We start from the raw sequence: 22,031 nt of genomic DNA on the forward strand, positions 1-22,031 counted from the left end.
CGGAAGTGAAAGGTAATCCCCAGATATTTAAAAGTTGGAACTTGCTGAAAGGAGAGATTACCTATCTTCCAGGGGAGCAGGGCCCAAGATTTAGCAAAGACCAAGATTTTGGTTTTTTCAGAATTATTAAATCGTTAGATAAACAGTAATCTTGGAAAGAGGACAGTGAATGACGTAGGCCAGATCTTGTGACAGACAAAAGGACTGCGTCATCTGTGTAAAGCAGAATAGAAAGGGGAACACCGTTAAGGGAAGGGGGGAATTCTGATAACTAGATAGAAAAGGGGTAGATCTGCCAAAAATAAATTAAAAAGGAGAGGAGCGAGTATACAGCCTTGGCAAACTCCTTTGTTAATGGAAATTTGGTTGGATGTGATGCCCAGGCCATTAAGGCGGACCTTACAGGAATTCTTTTCTTCTTTAGTAGAAGAATTAAAACTCTATTAAATCTTTCTTTAAAGGACTTTAAATTCTTTAAAGGAATTTCTATCCCCCAGCTAGCCAGCTTATTCCACAACATGGCCCCGTTAATAGAGTCAAACACTCCGCGGAGATCTATAAAGGCCGCAAAGAGTTTGGCACCATGGTGGACAGAATACTTCTTGGCCAAATAGGAAAGCAAGAAAGCATGGTCAACAGTGGAAGCACCAGGATGGAAACCAATTTGCTCTCTACCCGGTAGGGCATTAGAGGAAGCCCAAGATGATAGTCTCGTAAGTAGATGTTTAGAGTAAAGCCTCCCTATAAAGGAGACAAGGCTAATTGGTCTGTAATTACCCGGGACAGAAGGGTCGCCTTTCTTGAAATTAGGGACAATAGTAGAGGAAAGCCAGGAGTCTGGAAAGAGACCAGTTTGATTAATTAAGGTAAAAAGATTAGATAGAGGTTCCAACCACCAAGAAGGGTTGCTAGTTAAAATTTCGCTCAGGATGTTATCAGGGCCGGGAGCTTTCCCAGGTTTCAGGGTGTCAATCAGCGCTACCACTTAATCTGGGGTGACGGGTGGCCATTCCGGGAGATTTAAGGGAGTAAGAATAGAAGGTTCACAAGGATCGGTGACAGAAAAGATTCCCGAAAAATGGACCACCCAGGCAGATGGAGAGATAGGGGAAGGGACATTACTAAAAGGAGGCAAAATGGTAATAATAATAATAATAATAATACAGGTATTTATATACCGCCTTTCTTGGTTTTTATTCAAGGCGGTTTACACAGGCAGGCTATTTAAATCCCCATAGGGATTTTTACAATTGAAAGAAGGTTCTATCTTTCAAGAACCACAACATTCAGATGTTTCTTTCTGATCTGGTTTCACATTCTAGCCTCCATCCTCCCACGCGCAGAGCAGATGGAATAACCCGGCTCAGCTTGTCAGCTGCTTCAAGGTTGCACGGTGCCGGTGGCCTCGAACTGGAGAACTTGTGGATGTTATCTTCAGGCAAATGGAGGCTCTACCCTCTAGACCAGACCTCCTGCCCTGGTACGGGTAACTAGAGACCAAAAGGCTTTATGATTATTGGATGAAATTGCATCATAAAGTTGTCGCCAATTATGCTGGGCAAAAGAGTGTTTTTTTAATCCAAGAGGATTTGACAACACTTCCTCAGATGGAAATAAGATCTTAGATAAGTAGGGGAGGGGTTATGACGTGCTAAAAGAAAAGACTGCCTAACTCGAGTCTTGGCTAACCAGCACTCCGAATCAAACCAAGTGGGGGCACGGTTATCGGAGTGAGAAGGAAGAGAGGCTCTAAGAAACTGGATTAATGATTCAGAGAGGGAGTCATAGATTGAGATAGCTGTAGAAGGCGAGTCTGTCTCTGCCAGTATACGGCTTAGATTAATAGACTCTTCCAGTCTGGTCCAGTGGTAGTAAGCATTCTCTACCCTAGAGGAACATTTAAGACGGGGTGAAAACTGTGGTGAAAGTTTCTTGGGCAAAATCATAAAGAAGGGTGGGGCAAGGGATAATTGAATGGGCAGATGGTCACTGTCAGAACGAGGGTTAACAAAAAAATCAGAGAAAAGTGGAAGAAGAGCCAGAGAGGCAAGTGCATAATCTATAACACTTGTCCCCCTTGGTGCGAAGTGGGTAAATTCGCCCGGGATATCCCTTCCGGTCAAACCGTTAAGGATTACTAAGTTAAGCTCAGGGCATAAATCAATAAGGTGGGGGGCATAGCTACTGATAACAAGATCTTCAGAAGACCTAGGGCCCTGGAACCAAGGGGGGATTTGTTCATCTAGGTCCCAATTCATGAAGTGGGCCAGGGCAAGATTATTTGGACCCAGTCTAGTATTAAGGTTACCCATAATTAGAAGAAAAGCTGTAGACATAGAGGCCAAGTATTTCCCAGCAGAGGTCTTGGCCTCATTCCAAAAGACATGAGGGGAGGGGTCAGAGGGAGGAATATATATATTAAGCATTACAATCTTAAACTCCTTACATTGAAATAAGAAGGCTTGAAAGAACCGAGATTGAGAAGGAAGAGGGGATAAAGAGAACCGAGAGGAGGAGCTATTCAAGCAACATAGGCCTACACGGGGGCGACACATCTGCTTGCATTTAAAAGCTGGGAGGTGGTGAGAAGTGAACCCAGGGATAGTTGGCGGAGTCAGGGACCAAGTCTCTTGCAGAAAAATAATATCAAAGAGAGACAAATAGTTGGTAAAGTCTTGATCGAATTTCTTTCTCTCCCAGCCCGCTATGTTCCATGACACCAACTTGAGTGTAGAAGTCAAGTTTGAGGAGGTCTGGGAAGTATCTGGTAGTCAACAAGTAGGGTCAGTGATAGTTGTACAATTGATAGAACCGGGAGAAATTCTTTCCATTGCAAAGGGGTGTGCTCTTGCAAGGGTTTCAGCTGGCAATGGGGAAGAAGGATTGGCAAAAGTAGGTGACTGGCTAAAGACTGGGGGCATCAAAAAAGTCTCCATAGGAATAGGCAATCTTCCCCCCTCAGAGCATCCCTTTATCCCCCACTTGTATTGTGGATAGACGCTTCCAAGGTGGCTCCTTTTTTCTTGTTGATGCCTCAACTCAACTCGAACCCCCCTTGAAATATGACCTCAGTACGATTTCTAAGCAAGCATAAATTGGATTCAGTTAAAAGTCCTTCATAAAATCATTCTAAAAGCCCACAAATTGACTTCTAGAATTTATTATAAAGCAAGCCAGAATTAATATTCGAAGTAGGAAGTTAATAAAAATGTTCCAGTGCAGTCAAAGCATCTATATTGCTACTCTGCTTTTAAAAAAATGCAATTACATTGACTGACCCACTTTTCCTTACAAAACTTATCACTAGTTTTACTTGGTTACCTTCACTGATGTGCTCAAAGTCTGCATATATGTGCATATTAGAAACTTTCAATCTAAATCTCAAACATTTCATTACTATATCCTGTTGTACATGAATGAATGAAATCTTTAGTGCCTCTGGATATAAATAGAACCAAAGAAAGTATAAGATACGGCAATACATTTTTCCATGCTTAAACCACTGAAATTCCTTGAAAAAGGCTGATGCAAACTGACCAGTTTTTTTTTTGTAGCAGTAAGTGGTGTAACTGCAACACAGAAGTTCATTCTATCCAAAATTCACAATACAGGAGGCTCCCCATATCTGCAAATCCCATATTCGCAGATCAAGTCTGGGTTGTTCCCCCCCCCCAAGTGCTCCCTCTTATAAGGCATTTAAAACATCATTTCCAGTTTCTCCATGAAAATGGAAGTCATGTGTTTGGAGCTCTAAAACAGTCTGAATCTGGCAGAGGCTGGGAACGAGCTCTGCTCTCCTTGCTTCCAGGGGGGCAGTCGCCCCCCGAAAGTGGGGGTGGGCGTTTGCCCTTGTCTGTAATTTCAGTTATCCACGGGGTTCCAGAATGGAACCCCCGCAGATAAGGGGGCACACCTGTATTAAAATTACTAAACAAGTTAGCTGCTAAAAATCATGATCTTATCAAATTTTTCAGAAATGTTTCCTCAGAAGCTGAGGAAACCCATATCAGGCTCCAAGAGCCAGGATTTGCCGGCAGCCAGGGCTGCCATCCCCATCTCCCCTCCTGGGCCTAAACAGCCCCTGACCCACCCTCCCCCAGAACAGAAAGAGCTTTCCACTTGGACAAAGATTCCTTCTGTAAGTAGAACACTCCCTCCATTCACAGAGGAAGTTCCCAACCATGGAAGTGCTAGGTGGGATGCCATCCATTCATTATTTTTAACTGTACAGTTCCAAGCATTCTCCGGAACCACTCATTAATAGCTAAAGGAACTGCATGTTTGAATGTAACATTCTCTACATGTTCTTAAAGACAGTCAAAAACTGCAGGCATATCATTATATGAGCTTTCATAGTTAAGAGCCAGCTTCAAACAAAAAAATGAAGAGAAAATTGTAATGTGTTTGAAAATTTTAAAAAAGCAAAGTTTCCAGTCAACTGATACCACAAGGTGATGATCACATGTCATTCTAAACTGCATTATTTTAATTTATTTCATAACCAATATATTTGGGTTCATCAAGTATTTTAACAGGTGCTTCAACAATCAACTACTACATTTTGAAACACAAGTTTTCCATTCATTAGTTTGTCTTTCATTCGCAGATCTCATTACTACCAGCTCCAAGCAACGGAGGTTAGACTACTCACATTTTTGTAACCCTTGTTCCAGACTAATAATTTAAAAACTCATCAGAACACTACCACTAGGAATGGTAGAAGGCTAAGAGTCTAACAATTTGGCAGAACCAACAGCAACAAATATAATTCTACTTTTATATAATCAGAGGATAATGATGCAGCATAACCAAAATGGCCTGGCAGCGTCTGCTATAGGTTAGTGCTGAAAAAGAGCCAAATGGAAGTATACCCCGTCTGTGCCAAATAAATTGGAAACATTTCACAGAATGGCCCAAATTAAAAATATAGAAAGGTATTAAATATGGGAAACTAGCCAATTTTAGGAGGGGTGGAAGATAGAATTATAGGAAACACACACACACACACACACACACACACACACACACACACACACACACACACACAGTGTGACTACCTAGATTTGTCCACCAAGAATCAGATTCAGGTGTTTCATCAATATTAGTCATTTCACAACAACTAGTGCAGAGAATGATCCTGATCAGGTCATATGGTGAGCTCTGCACAAACTGTAAACAAGTGAAAAAATGTAGTGGGGCTGCTGAGCCCCCTCCTTTCCACAAGACCAGCCACTACAAAAACTGACATGAAACTATATTCAGCTGTATACTGTACTATAAAGCAACACAAGGAGATGAACTTAAAGAAAACCAAACTAGAGCCCAGTATATATTGTATGTAGAAGCAGTTGCATTTATTCCAGTAATTCATTCCTCAGACACAAAAGTTAATATTTACTGCTCAACATCATACCATAAAAAATTCTGCATTTTCTCCTAAAAATGGATGGTATTGAAGTTAATATCTTAGCCTTCACATTAATGTGTGTACAATTAGATTACTAATAATATACAGTACAGTAATCAGACGTTTCCTTACAATATGCATTCTTTTTTTCTAATGAACACTCAGTGACAAGTATCAATGGTTACAGCAACATTTTTATTCTAGCACAGCAGGTTCAAATAAACTGCTACCTCTGAGTCAACATATATTTCTTGGGTTGATTAAACTTCTTCCGCCATTAACACATTCTAGAACTTTATAGTAACAAAGCAGAAGACTAGTAATGGGAAAAAATGTGGACACAAAGACTACATTGTTTATTTCTGTTTCTCTCTGTGCTAGAACTTGTTTTTATTCTTTTCCCCCAAGGGCTCCTTCTCCATTACTTTTTTGTCCCAGGAGATCTTTGTACAATTTGAAGACAGTAGTACAGGGCCTAATCTTAAACAGGTTATGGAAGTGCTTCTCCCAATTTAAAAAAACTGAGGGGAAAAGAAATTGCAGACAGGATATAATTATTTTCCCTTTAAAAGCGTATTTCCCAAAAAAGGAATTTTGTGTAATTCAGAACACCTGATAAACCACATTACTTCACTGACAAATTTTTGTTTTGCTGAACCAACACAATCTGATTTTTATCTATTCCAGGAATAACAACCATTACTCACAGCTGAACTTCAGTTTATAGTTCATGCCAACACCACCAAAAACAGTTAACTTGTGATATACGATGAATGCATGAAGTCTAATATTCTACTACAGACTATTAAGTTATGACAAAGATTCGCAAATATGGTACTGACTTCAGTATATTCAGGACAACAAACTTCTCCCCTCACCCCTATAAATCCAAAAACTCTATCAGGTAATAAAATGTGCAAGTAAAATGCCAAGAAGTTTCAGGAAGGGTTGTCTGAACTCTCACCTTGACAAAATATGTTGACACACGTGCGTATCGATTACATAACACAAAAGTCCTCCAACCTCAGTAAATTATAATATGTAGTGCTTAACATGGCACTATAAAGCAAATATGGAGAACCATACAGTTACCTACATACATCAAGTTGAGCTTATGACCTATTTTTCTTCATCCCATCCTAAGGAAAGTGCCATTTGAAACTCAGATTTAAAAGAAGTTTATGCTTTGACAGAATGGAGCGCTATTCAAAATAACTGTAGTTCATTAGCAATGATTGAAATGATTTAGAATTACACTCTCTCCTTAAATGGTAAAGAAAAGTGCCTGCTATCCCAGCACATCAGGAATGAGACATACCAATACATCTGTTTCACCCTTCTCATAATGACAGGCAAGAAGAATTCGCTCTTCCTCATAAATAATGTTCTCATATCACTATAACCCAGGGGTTCCTAAAGTATGCGTCATGACACTTTAGAGTAGTGATTTCAACTACTGTGCTGTGGCACACTGGTGTGCTGAGGATGGTCCGCAGGTGCGCCGTGGGACTTTGGAGATGATCGTTTAGGAGATTAGTAGGGCAATTGGGGAATTTAAGCCCCGTACCAGCAGCATGCTGTGCCTTGTCAGTGTGCTGTGAGATGAAAAAGGTTGAAAATCACTGTCTTACAGCATCAAGGCACACCCTCAGGGGCACAGTGGGATGTTCCCAGTGGTGCCTCCAACCTGTTGTCCTAGGCGCCACCATCTTGGATCTCATGAAATCTTGCAAGATTTGGAAACCATCAATTAGGATCACACAAAATCTCACAAGATCCAAGAAAGAAGAGGATGCGGGGGCACTGTGACCCTGGCAAGTTTGGGAACCACTGCTTTAACCAGTACTAGTTTAATACCTGCAGTAGAGTGTAGCAGTTAAGCTACAACACCACTACTCTGAATATGTACTATGACACTCCAATATATAAACAATAATGAAAATACATATTTCTACAAGCAGCACAAATGCAAGGAATATTTGGCCAAGCTCCACTGGCACCAATTCAACAGACGTCAGTAAGAAATATCTTTACCATGCATATTTCAGTATGAAATAGGTTTTTAAAAAAACAAAAACCAAGTCTCTCAAAATAGCTATTTTAGGGCAAGGTGTCTGTAAGAAGAAAACATTAACATGGGAACATTTAACATTCCACCACTTAAATCAGAACTGAGACCTTTCCTCAAGTCTTTATCCATTAGTCAAGCAAGCTCTAGTATAAGAACAAGTACTAAACATAGCTCTTTATTGTTTCTACAACAATGTGAGCTTCTTGAGCAAGGTACGTTTCCGCTAAGGAACTAACCAAGTAATAGCCTACCTAAGCCTTTGATAGCCAACAGCCTTGCTAAGAGACCTCACCAAAGCTTACTTATGCATGATAGCATATTACATAGACCCATATACTTCCTAGCCCAAAGAAGCAGGAATGGATCAAAGAGTGAAGGCTAAACCATTCAAACATTCCAATCAGGAAGTGAAGTTCTCTGTTCCTTGCTTTTCAAAAAGTAAGAATAATTGGGATAGAGCAGGGACTACCCTGCAGGGGCACCTATGCTCTGGAATTCTCTGCCAAACTTCCTTTCTGTGTTTTTCACCAATAGGTGAACTTGCTGCTTTTATCAACAGTTAGGAAAGAATCAACAGCAGTGTTAAAAAATTCTTTTTCTATTTTTTTTACTGAAACTTTATACATTTTAAATAGGGCATTTTGTATTTTTAGCAGTTTTAACCATATTACTGATATTTTGTATGTTTTTAAACACGAATAAAAACTTCATGAAATATGCATAAAGCTACTTACAACACAAACCTATGCATGCTTACTTATAAGTAAAGCCCACTACATTCAGCATGATTTACTCTCTCGTTAAGAGCCAATCCTATCCTTTTCACCACCCATCAATGCAGCAGCACAAAAATGCAGCATCTGCTGCATTCTATGCTGGGGGACAGTTGCAGAGTTTTCCCTCTAGGTAAGGAACAAGCTTTCCTTACCCAGAGTTAAGCCTATGTGGCATGAAGGGGTCTCCTTGGATCTGCAACACTATTTTGGTGGCACAGGTCCACACTGACCAGCATCACAAGAGCAGACCCTGGAAGGGAGTTAGAATACTGGTGGCGCTGGTGCTGCCAATTCAGTGCCCTTCTGGGACCCGATCTGCCCATCTCCTGCTCCCTCCCAGCCCCATTTTGCTCCTCACCCCATTCTGCCCTTCCATCACCCCCTCCTGCCTGTTAAGATGACTTACCCAAGTCATCCAGCAGCAAGAGATGCATCATCACTGACAGGAAGGCGCAGGCAAAGTCATGCACTATTGGAATGCCTTTTGTGAATGCCTGATGGCAGTCAGTGCCATCAGAGAGAAGGAACAAACATTGCATGGATCGCTGTGGTAAATATAAACTTGGGCTGTAAGTGTGTTTAGGTCACATCTTAAACATGCATCCATCTACATGCATAATCAATTAATCTCCAGGCAGAGGGTTACAAATCAATAAACACATATAACTTGAGAAGCCTATTTCTGATATGCATGAAGAGTGACTTCTGTAACTCTACCACTATTTCCCTAGGAGACTTCCAAGTAGCTTTTAGTGAAATTCAGAACCATCTCTACAAAGTTCAAAAATGAGGGGAAAAAAGAAAAACTTCTCTTGAATTAGTACTTTGCAGAACCAAATGAAAGTATTAGCATTTACACTTGGCTGCAATAATGCAGATGTTTTATAGCCACACAAACAGAAATGACAATACATGTATCTATATCCTGTTATTCAATAGGATACAACTTGTCTTCAAAGTGGCTCCTGTATGATTTGCCAGAAAAATATGACTGAAAGCATAAGCAGGGTATATGTGACAGGAAGAACTGCCAATTAGTGTCATCTTTCATGAGTTCTAGAAAAGGAATCTCTTGGTCATACTAAAGACCTATGCGATTACAGAGGAGCTACATAGCTCCTTGATACACTTATCAAGAACAGTATTTATGTTCATTGGAACTTGCTGTCACTCACCACCCTACATGACTATAAGGAAAAGAAAAAAATGTACAAAGTGTTAAAGAAGAGAAGCAAGAGGAAAAGAAGATTTTGCAACATACACAGCACTAGAAAAACTGCAATTCACAGAAGGAGAGGGTTAACTGCAGTCCTCCAGGTGTTTACAAAGTGCTTTGAATGACCTCCAAAAAAAGGCTTGTTTGGCCATCAAAATATCTGCTGCAGTGTAGAGAGACTCTTAGGAAACTGTTTTAAATTAATACAATTTCCAATAAAGGTCTGATGCACAGAGTATGATCAAGTCAAAGATGCAGTCTCGTAGTTAGATGTGCTATTGTAGAGAGGGATGAAAATTTGCTCTATTGAACTATACTGGTACAATGCAGAGCCAATTCCACTTTACAGAAAGATCTGAAGGATTTAGCATCTATACTGTAAAAATGCCATATTTATGACAAGTCACTTTGTAACTGAGGTAGTAAGACACAGAGTATAGCGTATGAATAATGAGGAAGAGGGGTGGAAAGCAGAAGAGGTATGACCTCACTATAGTAAGATGTAGGTACTGCAGCACTAGATGTGGATCGACACAAGCACAGGAAATCTCTCCCAGCTGCTTATGCCAATTTTTTTTAACAGCTTTCATATAGCAATACAAACGTACTATGTGTACAAAACCCCGATCTAAATGCTGATACTACTATTTACGGCATCAAGTTCTCCTTCTCAAACTGAGATATTATCAATGTAGACCAGAGTGCCTATCAGGCAGCTCACAGGTAAGAGGGAAAAAAGCAAAACAAGAGTTACAATAGGTGGGAGTTTCCCCAAAGCTTTGGAGGCCAGTGATTCAGTAGACATTTCATACAGCGCAAGCCCTTCCAACTACAGAGAGCCAACTATTGCAGATTGCACATCCCTGGTAAACAACCCCATCTGACACAGCAGGAGCAGCATCCCTCCCGGGCAGGTGTCCCAAATCCTTGTGGGGGGGGGGGGGAAGCGGGGCAAGGGAAGGCAAGAGGAAACCAGCTCATTACACATACAGCAGCAGCCCAGGTAGCCATTAAAACCCTCCTGTTAAGAGCATCCCTGACTCTAACACACTGCAGGAAGTTTCAGGCCATCTCTCTCCCCCCCCCCATCGCCTTTTCTCTCAGCGTCTCTCTTGGCACAAGCAAAGCCTCAGAGACAGGGAAATTAAAAGGTGAACTGAGGAGGAGAGGAAACCAAGAAAATCGCTTTGCCCTTCTCCTCCCCCATCCTGAACAAGGCACTGAGGTCAAACACTGAAACTCACACTCTGAAAGCCCCTCCAGAATCCCCTTCTGGGTTGACAGCACTTGTGTAGTAAACAGCCACTCTGGAGGGTGGTTTGGCAGGCCCAGGATGACCCCCGCAGAAGGGGAGGAAGGAGGAGAACCAGAAGCGATGCGGGCAAGAGCAGGTTCCTGCTTAACCTAGAAAAAGAGTTCAGCTTTTCTAAGACAAGTCACTCTCAGTTCCTCCCTGCTCAGAAAGGCAACTGCACTCCTCCTCACTGACATCACCGCCCCCACACACACTGCAGAGTCCAGGATCTCATGAAGAGCCCACTCCTATGCCTGTCTACTCAGAAGTAAGCCCCATTATAGTCAATGGGATTTACTCCTAGGTAAGTGCGGACAGGATCAGGCCCTTTATTCCCCTCATGAAGAGCCCAACCCTATGCCTGTCTACTCAGAAGCAAGCCCCGTTATAGTCAATGGGGTTTACTCCCAGGTAAGTGAGGACAGGATCGGGCCCTTTACTCCCCTCATAAAGAGCCCAACCCTATGCATGTCTACTCAGAAGTAAGCCCCATTATAGTCAACGGGGCTTACTCCCAAGTAAGTATGGATAGGAGTGTAGCCTCACAGCCCTAGCGTATGCATGTCTACTCAGAAGTAAGCCCCACTGTAGTCAGTGGGCCTTACTCCCAGGTAAGTGTGGACAGGATCGGGCCCTTAATTCCTCTCCTGAAGAGCCCGATCCCCTGCATGGCTACTCAGAAGTAAGCCCCATTCTAGTCAGCGGGGCTTACTCTCAGGTAAGCGTGGCCATGATCCCGAAGGGGCCGGACTCCCGGCGCCCAGCTCTGCCTCGCTCGCAGTCCCGGCGGGGGAGGGAGCGCCGCCTACCTTGCAGGGCCGCCTCCGATCCCGCGCCGTCTCCTCAGCGGCCGCCCATGCCCCCCACCCGCCCCTGCACCGCACCGCTGGCTGCGGCCTCCCCCGCTCAGGACATGGTCTCGTCCTCCCCGGGAGGCGGAAGGACGCGGGTGCCGGGCGGGCGCGACCACCTCGGCGGGCGGAGGGGGGAGAGAAACCCGGCGCAGACGGACCCGCCACCCAGACTCCGAGCCGGGTTCGCCTAATGGCGGCTGCGGGGGCCCAAAGCAAAATAAACCTCCATACGGCAGAGCGACGGGAGCTCGCACGTCACCGGACAGCCCGCCCGGCCAGCGGCCCTGCCGCGCGCTCATTGGCCGGCAGGGCGCCGCCGCGCGCGCCAATGGGACGGCGCCTCTTTGGAGACGGCGGTGACGTCATCCAGCCCCTGGGCGCTCATTGTGAGGGCGCCGAGGGAGCCTCTTCCGAGGCCTTCCCGCTCCTGCGCCCGGAGCCCTCTCGCGTCCTCCCTGGCAGCAGCCGCCAGGACTCTCGCTCTGCCGCCTCCTCCGCGGCCCCCAGAGGAAGGCCTCACCTCACACCCACCAGCCCCCAAGGTTCACCACGGGCCTTGCGCGGCTTCCCCAGCGCAAGCATGACGGCCCTGGGCTGCTGGGGACCACACACACTCATGCACCACACACAACACGCTCTCACTCACACACACACGCTCACACTCAGACATACACACGCTCTCACTCACACACACTCTCACTCAGACATACACACCCATTCTCACACTCACTTAGACACACTCAGACACACAAACACACACTCTTACTCAGACACACACACACAACACACTCTGACACTCAGACATACACACTCTCACATTCTTTCACTTACTTAGACATACACACACTCAGACATACACACTCACGCTCACTTAGACACACACTCAGACACAAACACACTCACTTAGACACACTCAGACACATACACACTCACTTAGACACACTCAGACACACACATGCACATTCTCACACTCACTCATCTCAGTCAGACACACACTCATGCATCACACTCACATGCATGCACACATTCACACACACTCTCACATGTGTACACATTCTCACACACTCACCTAGACCCACTCACAAACACACTCACTCAGTCACACACTCACACTCTCTCACTCAGACACACACACACTCACATACACACACCCCAAAATTGGGATAAGGCTGCAATTTGATGCATGTCTATTCAGAAGCAAGCCCCACTCTAGTCAAAGGAGCTGACTCCCAGGTAAGTGAGGGTAGGATTGCAGCCTAAGGGCCAAATCCAACCCAACTTTCCAGCCCTGGTGTAGCTATACCAATAGGGTGTGTGCTGCATCCTATGGTGGGATGGTAGTTACGAAGGCCTCCACACAGGAAGGGAATGTTTGTTCCCTTGCCTTAGGGCTGCATTGCAACTGCACCAGCACTAGAAAGTTGGATTGGACCCTAAGGGTATGTGCTGCATCCTGTGGTGGGGCCTTCTTAAGGTATAGGAACATGTGTTCCCTTACCATGGGGCTGCATTGTGGCTACACCAGAGCTGGAAAGTTGGACAGGATTGGGCCCTAAGGCTGCAGTCCTGCCCACACTTTGCTGGGAGTAAGCCCCTTTGGCTATAATGGGGCTTACTTCTGAGTAGACATGCATAGGATTAGGCTCTAAGTCTCATTGAACTCAGTGAGACTTACTTCTAAGTAAGCATACCTAGGACACTGGGCTGTTACATCTTGCACAACTGCAGTTCACACAGTGCTTCTCATTCCCATCCAAACAATGCCCCACATGCCAGGAAAGGGTGAGAAGTCCCCCACTGACTGATTGTTCCAGGATCAGTGAACAATGGCTACAGTCCTATCCACACTTTCTTGGGAGTTAGCCCCATTGACCATAATGGAACTATAATGGAACTTCTGAGTAGATACACATAGGATTGGGCTCTGAATGAAGCTGCATCAAACAGAGTCATCCCAGTATTTTCCACCCTGACTAACAGCAGCTTTCCAAGTTCTCAGCAAAAGACCTTACTCACTTTTAACATCTCCCATACAAAAAAATCAAATCAAGTAAGAAAGTAAGTAAATTAAAAATTTATTAAGTACATAAGTTTAAAATTTTATTTTAAAATTAATAAGAATCCTTCTCTAACCCTCCCAAGCAGTTGTTGATCTGTTTAAAGAAAAAAATTCCCCAAACAAAGAGGCTTCAGTTCTAGTCAAACTTGCCCAGGAGTAAGCGCCATTGACTATCGTTAAAAGTATATACATAGTATCCTGTGAAAAGTACAGATCTGTAACATTTCTCCAGATGCAGTCACAGACCACAGTAGAATCATGTCTAATATATCAAAATAATACACATTGAAATGAATGGGGACCCATCTGAACTTGGCTTGCAACCCACCTAGTGCATCCTGATCCACAGTTTGAGAAAAACTTGGTTCAGATGCCTTCAGAATTGTCAAGTATAATTAATTGGGCAGGGCCACTATTATGCATGTTGTATTGGCAACCTTCAGTCTCGAAAGACTATGGTATCGTGCTCTGAAAGGTGGTTCTGGCACAGCGTCTAGTGTGGCTGAAAAGGCCAATCCGGGAGTGACAATCCCTTCCACACCGGGAGCAAGTGCAGTCTGTCCCTGGTCTGTCTCCCTGGCTATGGGCCTTCCTTCTTTGCCTCTTAGCCTCAGACTGTTGGCAAAGTGTCTCTTCAAACTGGGAAAGGCCATGCTGCACAGCCTGCCTCCAAGCGGGCCGCTCAGAGGCCAGGGTTTCCCACTTGTTGAGGTCCATCCCTAAGGCCTTCAGATCCCTCTTGCAGATGTCCTTGTATCGCAGCTGTGGTCTACCTGTAGGGCGCTTTCCTTGCACGAGTTCTCCATAGAGGAGATCCTTCGGGATCCGGCCAATTATGCATGTAACAGTACATATTTAGCCAATGCCTGGGCGTTCATCTCTGCTTTATGAACTGGGGGAGCAGGCAGCAGGAGTATTAGCCTGATTCTTGGCTACAGCCATGCTTAGCTCTCATTTGCTTTGCCACAAACCCCACTGCATATGCTTTCCTCAGAAATATTTATTTTATGCAACTTTCTCCCTAAATACAACAAAGCAGCTTACAATAGTAAAGCAACAGTACGTGGGACAAGGTGATAACAATAGTGGCACCATGCAATGGAATTGCTTTCCTCTTGAGTCCTTCACTGCTGTGCTCAGTGAAGGGCCAGCGTGACACTACCACCATTGTAACCCCAGACACTCTGGATGCTGGAGCGATGCTGAGCCAATGTATATCCAATGCCAGTACAACTACTACCAGCACAAACTCCCAAACAGAGTGGAGATGTAGGCAAGACATAGGGTGGGGGCGAAAAGGAGTTGATGTAGGCCACATCTTAAACCACTTCAGACACACTCCAAACATCAGCAGGATGGTACATTGACATCAAAGCTGGCGTAGAATTCAAAAAGCCATCAGAAACAATAGAGGAACTGAAAAACACATGAAAATCTCAATTCCCACCACCCTTTCTGTCCCCATAACTCGTTATAGTGGAACAAAGGATATGAACTTACATTTTCCAGCCAGTCACAGGACACCACACATTGATACAATGGGACTTACTTCTGAGCAGGCAGTCTGAAGGGAGACAGATGTTGTTTAAAGCAAAAAAAAAAAAAAAAGAGGAGGATGAACTCTTGGCAAAGGAGGATTGCCAGGAAGGCAGAGAACTTCCTAGTTCAGGTATATTATGTGACTTGCCTTTCCAAGTGTAACTGAGATATTTTTCCTCCCTCATCAAATTCTGTTCCTTAACTAAGAATGTGGGGTTCCCCTGAGAGGAAACCCGTTTTAAAAAAATTCAGCTTGCCTCCCTTTTTCCTAGCCTGGAAGTTTCTCCTAAGTTGATTGGTGGTGACAGCCAACTGATTGCTGGTCACGCAAGATGAGCTACCTTGGTTGGAATCAAGGAAAGGATTCCATAGGCAAATTAATGAGATGCACAATAATAGGCATACAGCAAGCACACAGTTCATTGTTGCTGAATATAGTCTAGGCAAGCATGCCCGTGTCCTGTCACGTATTTCCTGTTCTGCTCTGTCCCCTTCACCCCTTTCCAATCCATGAAGTGCAGTACTTCTTCTGGAACATCACTAGGTAAAGGAAGGCAGCATTTGGCATGCCACCTCAGATGCCAGGTATTGAACCAGCCCTGGAGAAATTATTTCAGTGGTGGGCAGTAGTCATAAACCTTATATCCAAATTGGACTTAACCAATTTCTGCCCTGCCCACAAGTGTTTACATTTGGTCCCTGTTGCGTATATGCAACACTGGGCAGAAATGGCTTAAGAATCTTGCAATTAGGGCACAATCCTAACCAGGTCTACTCAGAAATAAGTCCTATTTTGTTCAGTGGGGCTTACTCTCAGGAAAGTATGGTTAGAATTGCAGCCTGAGTCTTGTTTTGTTTTCAATTCAAATGTCCCTTTATTTCCCCCACCACCACCACTTTCATGTGCTTCTCAACTCTGTCCCCTCAGGCATGTTTTTTGGCTGTCCTTCAAAGCTTCCTTGATCCTTGCATTTGCTTGCACTTCAGTTCCTCTCCTGCATTTATTTTTTTCAGTCCTTTAGTTATGTTCCAAAAAGGGAGCTCCATTACCAATACTTCGATACAGTTTTATTTGGCACATTACAAATTTTTCAGATCATTATATGAGATGTTCCATTATTTCCCAGAATATTTGAATGGCATAGTCAGGAGGACCTACGAAGCAACCAGCAGTTACTAACACCCTAATCCAGTGTTTCTCAAACTATGGGTCAGAACCCACTAGGTGGGTCTCCATTTATTTCAGTATTTTATTTTTAATATATTAGATGTGATGCTACCATGATATGTGACTGCATTTGGGGAAATGTTATAGACTTGTACTTTTAACAAACTACTATGTATATCTTAACAAGGATAGTAAAGGAAACTTACTCCTGGGGAAGTGTGGGTAGGATTGCAACCTAGGATAGTTAAAAATTTTCCTGCTTGATGATGTCACTTCCAGTCATGGCATCACTTCTGGTGGGTCCTGACAGATTCTCATTCTATCCTGGTGGGTCCGGGTGCTAAATGTGTGAGAACCACTAGCCTAATCATATTCACAATATGCAGTCACTAATGCAACATCAGTCATAACCCACACTTTTCTGGCCAATGCCACACCTGTGCAGCCCTTCCAGTAACACCCCCAGGATCCATGGAAACCCCAACATAACCTGTCACTCTTGGAATGGCATCCTGACGTTGGTGCATCATCAGTGTTATATTTGTGCATCATTGGTGTAATGTTGGCATGTCATCAGGGTTAAGTTGGCATATCATGGGTGCTATGTCTGTGTCATTGGTGAAATGTCCATGCACCATCAGTAATACATCACTGCATCATCAGTGCTGTGTCCAAACATCACTGGTGTGATGTCCAAGGAGCCAATCACTGCATCCACATAGTCACAACTCTGGCACCCAGAGAAGCACCACCAGGGTGAATTGAGCAGGAGCAGGGCCAATGAGTGGCTAACACGGGGCTGCCCCCTGCCAGCCACTATGACTGAGCAACCCAACAGCACCTTGATCCTTGCAGGTACCTCTGCCAACCATAGCAAGATGCCCAAAGGACAACAGAAGGATGCCACAGAACCCCCATTCCCTACAGGAGCTACAGTGGTGTTAACAATAAACGTAAATACCTGCTAGGAATCTCTACATCTGGGGTTGAAATCCTTTTTAAGAACAGCAGAGCAAGCATCAAAAGATAGTTTGCTTGAAATAGGGTAGCTAGCTAAAAACAAGCACGTCTTTCTGTGGCAAGGATTTAAGTCCCTTTTGCCAGGGGAGGGACTTAGATGAGTCACAAGCACAGTGAGTCTCAACAGCAATCATGCAAAGTAGGGTGCTGGTGGCTCACTGAGCAAAAACACAGGCTAAGAGCCAGGCAAGACAGGTTTGAGCCCACCCAAGAGACTTGCCCTAACTTGCAAGTCACTCACCTTTTGCATCATTCCCCAGAAACATCCAAGACAGGGACAAATGAAGAGAGGGAGGCTGGTCTGGAATACACATTGGCTACTCCACAAAGCTGCTTCCTATCACTCAGCCACAGCTGGAGGCAATTAGCACCTTATCTAGCATTTAACACCATGTATCATTGGAAACAAGCACTCCTGGCTGGGAGACTATAGCAAGTAGACTTATCAGATGGAGCTCAGCAGAGGCCACTCTTTGGGCTGTCATATGACACACAACAGCCTGCCCCTCTAACCACACCCACACACACCACATTTTAAAGCCCTTTGCTTTATTGCTGGCACGGCCGTCAGTATTTCCCTTCCTGACCTCTTACCACTTCCTGCCATAAACCACTTTAAACAAATAAGAATTATAACTCTTATCCAATTATTATTTGGAAATCCAGGTACATAATAATACAGTAACAGAAGAAGAAGAGGATTGAGGCTGAAAGACCAAAGGAGAGTGTATGGAGGCAAAGTTGCAAGTGAGGCTAATATGCAAAACTGTGGAACATGTTTACTGCTTACATAGAGCAGAAGTTAAAGCGGCCATCTTAACCTAAAATTTCACTGCACAAGTGAATTTATAAGCACCTTAACTTTTTGCTTACACTGAAGTTTTCTTGATCCTTGAAAGTATACCTGTATATCTTGATGCCATATCAAATGATGGAAATAAATAAAGAGAAAGCAATTAAAGTGTTTTTAAAAAGGAGAGTAAAAATAAAGTAAAACAGAAAAGTAATGTAACCTAAAGATGAGGATGAAAAGATATTCAGAAAGCAAAACATTAAATAAGAACAAGGAAGCGGTGAGATGCCTCTCATGTGGAAGGCATATTACTTTTCATGGTACCAGATGTAAGCAAAATACAACTGGGATAGTCATGGGAACCATATCTATACCAAGAAGAAATGAAAAGCCATAAACTACCTCTCTCACTGAAGGAAAATGAGCTACATTTTTTTGTACACAGGTGATGATAAACGGCTTTGCCTCATATCTATACAATTATAAAACTATACCTCCAGGATCACCTTGCAACTCAGGACCCAATCCTATCCAACTTTCCAGCACCGAAATGCAGCCTGGAGGTAAGGGAACAAATGTTCCCTTACCTTAAGGAGGTGTCTGTGACTGCCCCCCCACCAAAGGATGCAGAGCATGCCCCATCTGCACCAGCCCTGGAAAATTGGATAGAATTGGGCCCTCAAATAATCGGGACCATAGAACCTCAGGTAATTGGTATTTATTTCTGGGTTTAGAGGGTTTAGGATCAGGATGTAAAATCCTGTTGACAGAGTGATGAGGCCACTATATTGTTAAATCTTCAAACTCTTAATATTCTCATCTGTATAAAGACTGTTTTTCTTAATGTCTGGCCTGAAGCCTTGATAAAAACAGTGTAATGCAGAACCATATATTAAAATAAGAAAAGTATTACAATGATCCGATAGCCATAGATGCCAGAAAAACATTTCTTCTGAAAGATGCTCAGGGCTGACTGATATGTAATGGCCACTGCATAAAGATTGCTTTAAATTGTGCTGGGCATTGTCTTATAGTACAAGTAGGACAATTGTCTCTACATTCAAAAAACAAACCTTTATTTTTGTCATATATAGTTCATCTTACTCATATATGGGAGTAAGTTTGATTTCCATATGGTAGCTATAAGGGCCCAGTCCTATCCAATTTTCCAGGGCCCGTGCAGCTGTACCGACAGGGTGTATGCTGCATCCTGTGGGGGGGAGGAAGACACAGAGGCCTCCTCAAGGCACAGAGGACTGCATTGTGGCTGCACCTGTGCTGGAAAGTTGGACAGAATTGGGCCCTAAGTCAGCCTCCGGTGGCTTGATGACTGACCAAATATCTCCTAGTTGTCTTCTTCCTGCATCAAGAAGAATTAAGACCTCAAGGTATGCTGTGAAAGTACATGAGCCTGCCTCTTTTCTAAAGCTAAGCAAATTTGATTCTGATCAGTGCTTAGATGGGTGGCCATCTGGTAACCCCAATAAAGTATGCTTATGTTTCATAAAGGAAGGAGAACAGTATATCCTACATGCCATATTTATACACATGTGTACATGATGCTGGGTGCATGTCAGCAGAGTATGACACAGGCCAACATCCAAAACACACCATTGATTGTGGTGCACAAGTGCACCTTTGGCTGTGGTGTGCAAATGTACCATTGGTGGAATATAGGTAAGTCCACACCCTATATTGGTGGAATATAGGCAAGTCCCCCCTTGAAGTGGTGCCCAGGGCAGATGTCCCCACTTGCCACACCCTAGATATGCCTCTGGTTGGTACTCAGGACCAGGTATCAAAGCACTCTCTTCTCTTTCTGGCATTCTCCATTTCCCCAGCAACATCTCCCTGAGCACTAACTGCAGGTCTGTGTCTGTCTGCTCAGTGCCTTCGAAGAAGCCTTCCCTGGGAAAGCAATCTGTACTCCCTTGACTTGTTTCCCTCCCAAAACCAAATGACGTTACTGCCTACCCCCCTTTGGCTATGCTTATCAAACCCTTTTCCTTCACTGCACCCCTTCTGAATTAGGAGATTACAGTGTCTGGGTGAACTGGCTCCACAATCCCCGCAAGAAAGCAAGCCCCATCCCAGCAGATACAGATAGGAAATCTTGACCTATCTGTATCTTTGATCACTGGCCCCCAAACCCCCACATTTCATGCACATTTCATTTCATGTGCTGTCAAATTGGCAACATACTGAATGTTTCTATCGCATCCTCCTTTTGTTTGGTGTGAGTGTATATGTGGGTGGGTGGGTTGTGAGGCTAGGACTCCCAAGTCTATTTTTACTATTAAAGGGAGAAGTCAGAGATTAGTCTTGGCCTCCTTTTCAGGTGAACTCCCTTAACTGTGAAAACATCTGCTCGAACACCTGGGCTGTCCAGTAGAATATAGGCTTAATTCAAGTAGTTACAGTGCCAGTTAAGACAAACTGAAGGGCAGGAGAGACAGACTCCCCCACTGTGAGTCAGTGCAATGCTTTAGGGCTCATTCTGTTCCTGTAGCCCTTGTGTAGGCTACAGAGAGCACAAACCTAAGCCATAGTCTTGCACTGCAGCTGGAACTCTTCTTTCTCGCTTCTGACCCTTTCCACCCCAGTTTTCCACCCTTCCTCCTCCTCTCCCACTATTGCATAAACCCTAGTTCCTTAGTCTTTGGTTTGCTTGGGTAATCTCTTTGATTTCACTGAGATACAAAGTCCTGTTTCCCTTTCCCCATTGGTATATTAATATCCTCCCTTCTCCTTATAAGGATTTCCTCTTTTTCTCTTAGTATACCTAGTAACAAGGATATTTAGGGTTTAGCCCTCTCTCTCTCTCGCTCACTCACTCACTCTGTGTGTGTTGCATATCTTTTTGATTCTCCTTCCCTTTTACTGTATATTTATCCCCACAATATATATCTTGTTGCCCATGTGTCCTGTCTTAATCCTCTCTATTTCATGCCAGTTCATTATGCCATGAGCCATCAGCATAAAACATTCCCTGTATACATAGTTGGCATGTTACTTGTGTCTCTGAGCACACCTAGCAACAGAGGGAGGCAGTGTGTCAGAGTCAGAGAAATATTGCTAAGGAGGGAAGGAAGATACGTGACAGAGGCAAGGGCAATGGGAGAGGCTGGACAAGGGAACTGGGAGAAGAGCTAGAAGCTTCCTTCCCATATTCCAAACCTGCCTGTGAAGTTTTGTGAACCTCACAGCCCAATCCTATTTAAACCCCCACCTCACTGTCTGTGCAGGTGCTCCAACAGATCATGTGCTGCATCTTGCGGGGTGGGGGGCAGTCACAGAGGTCTCCTCTTGGTAAAGGAACTTTAGTTCCCTTACCCTGGGGCAAGCATCTGTTGCCCAATCATGCAGCAATTTTCAGCCACCATGCCATGAATGGACTGTAGGTGTGCTGTTGGAGTTTGGGGGAGGGTCATCTATTAGTAGAGCTATTGGGGGATTGCCCCTACTGGCAATGCAGTGTGCCTTGTCAATTGTTCAAAAACTGATAGTGTGCCTTGACAATTTTAGTTCTTTGTCAGTGTTCCATGAGATGAAAAAAGTTGAAAATCACTGGGTATGGGTATCCTTAGATCTGTGCCAGCTATTTTGCTGGCATAGAATGGAGGAGAGAGAGGGAAGGGGCATAGCATAGCATGCACACCAGTGCTGCCGGCAACCGCCCCTCCCTCCCCTGTTCCACCTACCCCCTCCCCTGCCTTACCAGTGCCAGCAGTGAGGCCCCTCTCCATCAGCAGCATGCATGGCCACTAGCCATGTGCACGGCTGGTTTCATTGCATGTGGTGGTTTAGTGTCATTTATGCCAGCATCCCTGCAAT

At 44.1% G+C, this 22,031-nt stretch overlaps 1 protein-coding gene across 5 annotated transcripts in view; it reads right to left on the bottom strand.

The window, feature by feature from the left end:
- ZRANB1 (zinc finger RANBP2-type containing 1) overlaps window positions 1-11,913 on the bottom strand; it is a 64,849-nt gene extending 52,936 nt beyond the window's left edge. Inside the window, exon 1 of one of the 5 annotated variants that reach the window (XM_066618915.1) lies at window positions 11,850-11,913. The gene's annotated coding sequence lies outside the window, so the exon portion shown is untranslated. Of the gene's footprint in view, window positions 1-10,714; window positions 10,820-11,573; window positions 11,626-11,849 lie in introns of those variants that run through there. The other 4 variants (XM_066618911.1, XM_066618914.1, XM_066618912.1 and 1 more) reach the window with 4 other exon arrangements.
- Window positions 11,914-22,031: the final 10,118 nt, after the last annotated feature.

Source organism: Tiliqua scincoides, chromosome 3, assembly GCF_035046505.1.
Source record: "Tiliqua scincoides isolate rTilSci1 chromosome 3, rTilSci1.hap2, whole genome shotgun sequence".
Classification (NCBI taxonomy): Eukaryota; Metazoa; Chordata; class Lepidosauria; order Squamata; family Scincidae; genus Tiliqua; species Tiliqua scincoides.